Source organism: Falco punctatus (assembly GCF_963210335.1).
Source record: "Falco punctatus genome assembly, chromosome: 6".
Taxonomy (NCBI): Eukaryota; Metazoa; Chordata; class Aves; order Falconiformes; family Falconidae; genus Falco; species Falco punctatus.
Genome location: NC_137585.1, coordinates 50,428,186 through 50,436,829, shown reverse-complemented (window position 1 = coordinate 50,436,829; position 8,644 = coordinate 50,428,186). Strand labels below are relative to the sequence as shown.

The 8,644-nt window shown below is 40.5% G+C and overlaps 1 long non-coding RNA gene across 1 annotated transcript in view; it reads left to right on the top strand.

Moving 5' to 3' along the window:
• The window catches only part of LOC308065762, a 541,432-nt gene that overhangs the window by 30,785 nt on the left and 502,003 nt on the right, over window positions 1-8,644 (top strand). The window lies entirely within an intron of this gene.

Sequence of the window (8,644 nt, the reverse complement as noted above, 5' to 3'; positions counted from 1 at the left end):
GTCATTTACCATCCCATACCAAGTTAACTTCAATAAGTAGTTCCCCACCTTGCCCCGACACAGCCACCAATCCCCTACAAGGCCTCAAAGGTCCATCTGCTGTTCATGCCATTTCTTCATACTCTTCTGGCCAGTTCCTCTGCTGCCTTCTCCTTGTCTCTCCTACCACCGCGGTGCTCTCTCTCTCTCTCTCTCTCTCTCCCCCCCCCGCCCCCAAGCCACCCACAGCTGTATATTATCAATGTTAATTAACCCAGCTTCATTCCTCTACAGGGCAGGTATTAGGGTCAGTACTGTATAACATCTTATTAATGACCTAGACCAGGGGTCCTCAAACTTTTTAACCAGGGGGCCGGCACACGGATGCAGTGGCAGGCAGTCACCTGCGGCTGCTTGGTTCCCCCCCAGCCCCCGGCAGGGGTGTCTGTAAATACCGGGGGCTGGATTGAGGACCCTGGGGGGCCATATCCGGCCTGCAGGCTGTAGTTTGAGGACCCCTGACCTAGATGATAGGGCAAAATGCACCTTCAGCATGTTTGCAGATGATATGAAGCTGAGAGGAGTGGTTGATAGACCAGGTGGTTGTGCTGTCATTCAGAGGGACATGGATAGGCTGGAGAAATGGGCCAACAGGAATCTTCTGAAGTTCAGAAAAAAGAAATGCAAAGTCCTGCGCCTGGGGAGGAATAACCCCAGTCACCAAGTATAGACTGGGGACATACTGGCTGGAATGTAGCTTGGCCAAAAAACACCTGAGGGGTCTCGTGGACACTAAATTTAATGTAAGTCAGCAATATACTCTTGCAGAAAGGAAGGATAAGGGTATCTGGGGTGCACTGGGATGAGTGTGGCCAGCAGATCAAGGCAGGTGATCCTCCCCCACTATTCAGCACTGGTGAGGCCACACCCAGAGTGCTGGGTCCGGTTCTGAGCTCTCCAGTACAAGAGAGATATGGATTTACTGGAGAAAGTCAAGCAAATGGCCATGAAGAGGGTTAAGGGACTGGAGCATCTCTTCTATGGGAAAAGACAGAGTTGTGGGACCGATCAGCCTGGAGAAGAGAGGCGCCAGGAGGGATCTTTTTTAGTGAATAATTTGCATGATGGAAGTGAGTAAATAGATGGAACCAGACTCTTCTCAGTAGTGCCCATTTAATGGTCAAGGGGCAATGGGCACAAATTGAAATGCAAGACATTATATTTCAACGTAAGAAGGAACTTTTTTACAATGAATATGGCCAGACACTGGAACAGGTTGCTCAGAGAGGTTATGGAGTATCCATCTTTGGAGACAGACAAAATGGGTTAGACCAGGTGATCTCCAGAGATCCCTTCCAACCTCAACTATTCTGTGATTATGTGATTCTTTAATGATGGCAGTTTCTGCCTCTGTCTTCTGTATTTCACATGAAGAAGAATTTCCTGTAATATAGATCTTTTGTGCTGTCCAGGTCTGATAATCCTAAATTGCCAGTGATAAATTGGCAATATAAATACATGACATTTTTTCCCCCCAGACAACAAAATAACTATTGTTGCCTACTCATTAGAGGTATGGTGAATTATTTTGAAGAAAACAGTGACTAAATGAACAAACTAATCATGGTACCAAATACCTAATTTACATCGTAATCAATACCATAAAACTTCATTTTCTAGTATTACATGAGTCTCTGACAGAATGCAGAACGTTATACAGAAACGTGAGCCGAATATTAGGTACCCTTGTGATAGGCTGGCTGTAGAAGATTGCAGTACATTTACCAGTATTATCCCATCTTAAGCAGGTGCCTCCACATATCTGAATGTTGTTAGGATTATCAGCATTCAGTTTGAACAATCTCAGATGCTGATGCTTAGTCTTTCGGCTTATCACTATATAACTGAATTTCTTCCTGCAGACTTACTTCAGTCCTTTAGTCAGACCTCCTTCAGTCCGGGGAGTCTCTCTTACTCATTCACGCTTTAGCATCCACTTGTCTCCACATGGAGACCTTTAGATGTGTCCAAGCCATCCAGTTATCCATTGCTGCCTTTCCTGGAATATCCTGTGACAGCTTGCAGGGAGAACGGTTTCCTAGTTTGGCACCTCTTTCTTGACTTACTGAAGGTTACTCTCCCTGATCAGGGAGCTCGAAAACCTGATGAGAACAACTTGCTCCACTGAGCCAAGTTACTGCACCATTAAGATTTGAATGATTATTAGTGGGGTCTCCCAAAGCTGAGCTGGAAAGAAACTGTTGTGTTGAAGTTGACTAAGCTGGTACCCAGGAATGAAGTAAGGTTGAATAAATAACTGTCAGTAAAGACTCTTTCTCACTGTACTAACTGAATTAAATTATACTGTCAATTTGTCTTCTGGTTGCTCTTCTGATCCAATTAAAATTCTTCTCATGAATTAAAAAGGCAAGATCACCTTACTGAATTGTGGGAGACATGCTGTTTTGCCTAAGTTATTAATAACACCTTATACTATTAAACCTGGAAGAAAATTTGTAAGATAATTCACTATCACCACAGATGCTGCAGTTCATCAGCTTTTACAGTAAATGCAAAAAACCCCACTTTTTCTTGAGCTTGATTCTCTCCTGAACTGCTCTTTTGGATCTGACACAGAAATTAGGGTAAAATTTCTATTGTTCTGAATGGGATCTGGATCAGACTTGTGGGACTACTTGAGACAATGTGTAGTTGCAGGATTAGGCCCTTTCTGGTTCACACCCATTAGTGCAACACTGCTGTTTCTTCAGCGAATGCTGAAGTATATCTTAACGCCCTTATTTTCTGTCTGATTTATTTTTATTCCCAAGAAACTTAGAAAATGTTTCATAAAAATTTATTTTTCCCCAATTTCCAAAAGAAAATAGCTCTGTCAAAATCCTTTTAGTTGTGGTTTTAACAATATATTTTGCCTTCTTGCAAACTATTTTTTTTCCTTTTTCTATATCTTAATTTGGTTTTAAAGAACAACACAGGTAATTTTAAAAAGATGAGTGAATTGTATATGAGCTTAGGGTTATTCAAGGTAAATCTGAAATTAAAAAAGGAACATTAAAGCATATCCCAAATAAACCAGATATTAATCTAAGGGGAAAAACGTTAATAAGACTTTATGAAGAATTTGGTCCTTTTGTTTCCAAGCTAAATCACAGGTCTACCTAGTTGAAAGGTGAAGATGGCTCATCTATTAAATAGCTATTGGAGCTAGATGATATATGATGATTAATTGTAATATGCAAAGTCTGTCCCAGGCGAACAGACCTCATAAAGCCAAAGATGACAGAAGTGGGTTATTAGCTCCCATCATAGTGGTAAAATAAGCCAACTTGTGATCTAATTACCGATTTTTTATATATATATGATTACAATGAGTGTTCTGACAGGATGTAAAGACAGAATTTAAGTATTCATGTTTTTATCTGTAGTCTTTCATTTGGTTTAATTTGAAAATGTAATGCTTGATTTGCCAGCAAAACTAGAAAATATGGTTCCGGAGTCTGTATGATTTTTACTGTATTACATGCTGAGGCTGCCCCTGGGAAGGTATTTATTTCTCTCCTCCTTGTCAATAATGAATGACCCTACATAGCAGAAACCTTATTAGAGCCTATGTTTAATGATTGCCCTAGTGATATGAGTGGCCTGATAACAAATGGAAATGTCAGACACTCTATGACCCTCAAATAATATTGAAATCTGCCAGCCCCTATTAAAATGCCTTCAAACTGTATTATCCTGTGGTAATAGATCAGTTAGTTACCCCAACTAATATAGTTATCACGTGGGAAACTGCAGCATGATCCTTTTAATCAAAGGAGTCAAAAAGCAGTGGAACAGTGGGTAAAAATGAGGTATTGTCATAGCAAGTCATGATGAACTCGCTTCTTTAAGGCGGAAAACTGCCCAGGAAGAAAGGTGGCTGTGATTGATATCCATTCTGGCGCATTATATTACAAAAAGAAAGAAGTAACTTTCAAATTTGAATGAACAGGATTTTCTATCCCTCTCTTGCCCTCTCCTTCCCACTGTCTCTTGTAATGGATTATCTTATTGCATAAACTACTTTTATAGGTCCGAATGCCATTCAATGGCTTCTAGCATTGCCATAGGAAAAACAACACCCGAAAACTAGAAAGACTTTTTCGTCAATATTTTCAACAGCTCCTCTAGCATTTTTACATGGAGACATGACAGTAATTTCTTCATGTTTCCAAATGCATATAATAAGGAGTATTAATAAAAAAAAGTAAAATCCACCATCATAATTATAACAAGGAAAGCAAAACTAACAGCAATTGTAATAATTGAGAAACCAGTATTATGTTCTGCTTCCTTAAGACTTGCCCCTCACTGAATTATGTTGATGTGTAGAGGTCATAATTACATGGCATCAATAATTGCACTTGAATTGGAGCATTGTGCATAGATTCAACTGTAAGATTAGAACGATAAAGAGAACTGGTGGTAATCTCAGACTGTCTCAAACCACTTGATCCTCTTGAAGTTAATGGGAACCTGTCCTTCCTCTGTGGAAGATGCTGAGTTGTGCTTGCCTGTGGGATTCTCTGTCTCATTGCTTGCTATGGAAAAGAAGATAGGGTTAGATAAGGAGCCTGAGAAGTTGTAACTTCCAGGTCCTCCACTTTTTCAAGGGAAGAAATTGTGACCTTCTGAGCCAGAGTGGCTCTGGACTAGCACTTAGTTTTTTGACATATACACACTGAGAATCCCAAGGCCACATTTCAAACCTTATGACTTTCCAGCTGAAATACCTCTGAAACCAACTCTACAGCTACTCTGAATTACAGAGTAATTAATTACAGCTGAAATGCCTAGGAGCCTCTAAAGGTTGTATTCATAGGATACCCAAAGGCACATTTACTTGTCAAGTGGACTGCTCCGGGACCTTGTGCCTTTGCCCTCCCCACTTCCAAACACCATGTCAGCCGTTCTGCTAAGGGATTTGTGTTTGTTGTCAGGCAAACCAAACAGTTCAACATCCTCCCTAGGGGAGTCCTGAGCTGACTAAGGGAATTGTGTAAGTGGCCAATGCTAAGCCTGCATCCAGCTTTGCACAGAGCTGGGTATGGGAATCCTATGGGCTTCTATACTGTACGATTTGAGCTTAGTCTCTATACTATAAAACCCTAGATGAAAAATCAGGATGGTAGTATTTATCTACTAAGAATATGTGCATGAGCATATACCACTTGTATGGGGAGGAATATCAGCCTCTTTCTATGCCTTCTCCCCTGCCCTGCAGCAATCTCCTCTAGTAGCGCCTTCTACACGCTTTTCACTCTGTCCCACTGCCTCATCCTGTACCTCTATGCTAAAGTTTTGGATGGCCCTCTAATCAAACTACTGAATCATAAATCCCAGTCATCTTTTATCCATAAACCATTTAAAATTACATCCCAGTGTAGGAGCAGCAAGGTCTCTGAAGCTCACATAGTTATAACTGACCTTGACTCATGGCTACAACCAGAAGGATGAAAGCCAGGACCTGGCTTGAGAAGGATCCTCTGCAGGAGAAGAAAACTGTGAGAAGATTTTGGCAGGAGTTTTGTATGAGGTGTCGTTAAATTAATCTCTGTTCTGAAAAAAATGACTTTGTAAAAATAGCTCCATGTCTTTTTATCAAAAGACTTAGCTTGCAGATAAAAGGATGGATATTCTATCTGCCTTTCCTACAAACTCACTGTGGGCTTTTACTGTCAGCCTTAGCTTCCTTCCATTTCACCTATCATCAGCAGCAATAAAGACCTGCAGGCCAAATTAGCCCCCTTGAGACGACTGTGTAACACACTGGCTTCGAACTGTGCTCTCATTGACACCCCTGCAGCCCCCTTCATGTCAGCAGTTTTCCACAGGTAAAGCCATCTGACCTTAATGAATATTTCTCTGAAGGTATACAAAAGGTATCAAGCTCTGTAGCTTACAGCTTTTTTTTGCCTTACTCTGTAGAAAAAGCAGTAGGGAAAAAGAAGTAAGCTCTAGGAATCAGTTATATCTTCGCTGTTGTGTATTGTATTCATATTTGATGAATTATACAGAAGTTCTTTCAGTTGTTTAACAGGCTTCCGACTGTCTGAAAAATACATAAAAGCTTGATTTGTTTTCTCCCAGGGTCTGCTTTTGACTGTGAGCTGCACTTCGAAGGGCCCTACCCCACAGTGAAATCTGCCTGAAGACAGAAAGAGCCAGAGAGGTCTCACTGCCAGGCTGGGACCTACGCAGATCCCACAGAGATGCATTCCTCAGGTCAGTTTCACACACTGCTAGGAGCTCCAGTGAGTTTCCTTCGGAGCTGAAGGGAATGGGACCACTTGCCAGGCATAAAGTTAGGCACGTGCATAATACAGAATCATCCTTGAGATTCCCTTATTTATTCTACCGAGTCCAGAAATGATATTGATTTGGGTTTTCAAATGAAAATTTCAAATCTACTAAGAATATTTGAGACAAAGTGATTATGATAATTTTTTTCCAGATGAGACTTTCTTGAGGACCTTTTTACATGACATGGGATATGTTTCCATGTACTTCTGAATGTAAATATAGCTAGGCAAGGCATAAATAGTGCCGGACAAGTCAAGAACACACTCACTCATGGACACAACATTTGTCCAGTTTCACTGAAATTCTTGACCAGAGTAAACTTGAAAGTCCAGGAAAAAATGTCTTGTTATCTTGTTGTCATGTACTCGATTAGCTTGGTTAGAAACCAAAGAATGTTCATAAACATTCCTGTCTACTTTTGTATTCAGCATTTTGTATTAACCCGTGTTCTTGACCTGAACATTTATTAAATACCCTCTAGATTTTGTCATGTAGTTCTTCATATAGGGTAAATTATACTTCCAAATGCCCTTCTGTTTTAGTAATTTTCCTTTCATCCCTGGTGGCCGTTTTCATTCTTGCCGTATCTATTGTGAGATGGCATATGTAACCTTTGGGCATGTAGAATATTAATCCATCTTTGATCGCATTCCCTTGTGTATCCTTCCCCACAGCTTTCTGGTTTTCCTCCAAAATAAATTCTGTAGCAATTCAACATCTATATTTTTATTATTGCGATCAGTTCACTTTAGTTTTAGTTAACAACACTGGCTCTATTAGGTTTTTTGTTTTGTTTTGTTTCGTTTTTTAAACATTGTTTCTGTTTTGTTTTTTTAAACATTGTTTCTGTGCTTGGATGCTGATCCTTTAGAAGTTTCTTCTTTTACTGCTTTTTGGTTTTATTTTCGTGAATCCCCATTTGCTTCACAGAAGTAAATATCAGAATACATAGCTGTAACACAGATCTAAACTTGGTTATCACAGATATCAAAGGAGGAAAAGGCATTGTCCATTGTCACCTCCCCGTCAGTGCAGGACTACTTCTCCTGAGTGATTTTGCTAGCCACCCCTATTCAAAAAACATCCCCTAAGTATGATCTTCCACTCTTTCAGAGGCTACAACTACTCTACTGCAGTAAATATTTTTTTGTTCTTGCATCTTAATCAAGATGACAACAGGACTACCTGTGATTTCTTTTGCAGGATGTGACTGCTCCTTTTCCAGGCATTTGTAGGGCTTCCCTGCACTGTGTCATACTCTGTTAGCTCATGTAAGTGTCCTTTGCTTGCCACTTTCTACCATTCTTGAATCACTATTGTTTTCTGAGCTCACTCTGTGATGCCAGCCTTCAGATCCTGTATCCCAAACACGAGAGACAGTTTACACACCAGAAGCTATCTGTAGAAATTTCCCCTCACAAACATATCTGAGCTAAGGGAATGTTGTGTATATTCGTCTTGAAGCTAAATTGGTATCCTGAATAAAACCCGATGGCTTGAATCTCTCTGTCCATGAGCCCATGCCTCTGTGTACGCAGCCCACAATTGTGTTACCCTTTTGCACCCATCCTGTAGGGAATGCTCCTGTGTAATTTGTTGCCCACTGTCGCCTTGAGGTTTTTGCCTACTATTGAATTTGTGGCTTCCCCCAGCCCAAGTTATTCTTCCCCTGTGGCATGCATTAGCTTGCATTTTTACAAGCTGAATCTCATTTTGCTACTCTCAGCTAGTATTTCTGTGAGCTGCTTTATATTACGTTTCTTGATCCTGACTTGTATAATATCTCCCAATTTAGCATCATCTGCAAATTTAATGAGTGTGGTTTTATTCTGCCATCTACATGATTATTAATAAAGATGGTAAGCAAATATTGGTCCTACTATAGGGCTCTGTGGCTCTGCACATCCCCCTTCACATCTGTACCCCATTCCCCTGCACCCCAAGCTCTCTGCATAGCACTGTCTTGCACTACTCTCTCCTTTCAGCAGCTCCAGTTCCTGCCCTTTGCGTACTTCCAGATAAATGTAGTTTGCATGTTAACTTGCTAGATAACTGGCTTACCAAAATCCACATCTGTGATACAAACTGTACTCAAACACCCAGAAGTTTAGGAAACATCACAGAATGTAGTGATGAGTTAAATTTCATGGGTCTGTTACCCGATTCTGCTTGTGTTAGATCACAATACTGCAGCTTTAGTCTTGAAATCAGCAACAGTGTAACAGTTTAACAGGTTTTGTCTCATGGGTTTGGTTAAGCATGTGATTTTTTCCTCCCTTATGTATGCAGGATTGTTTTTAAT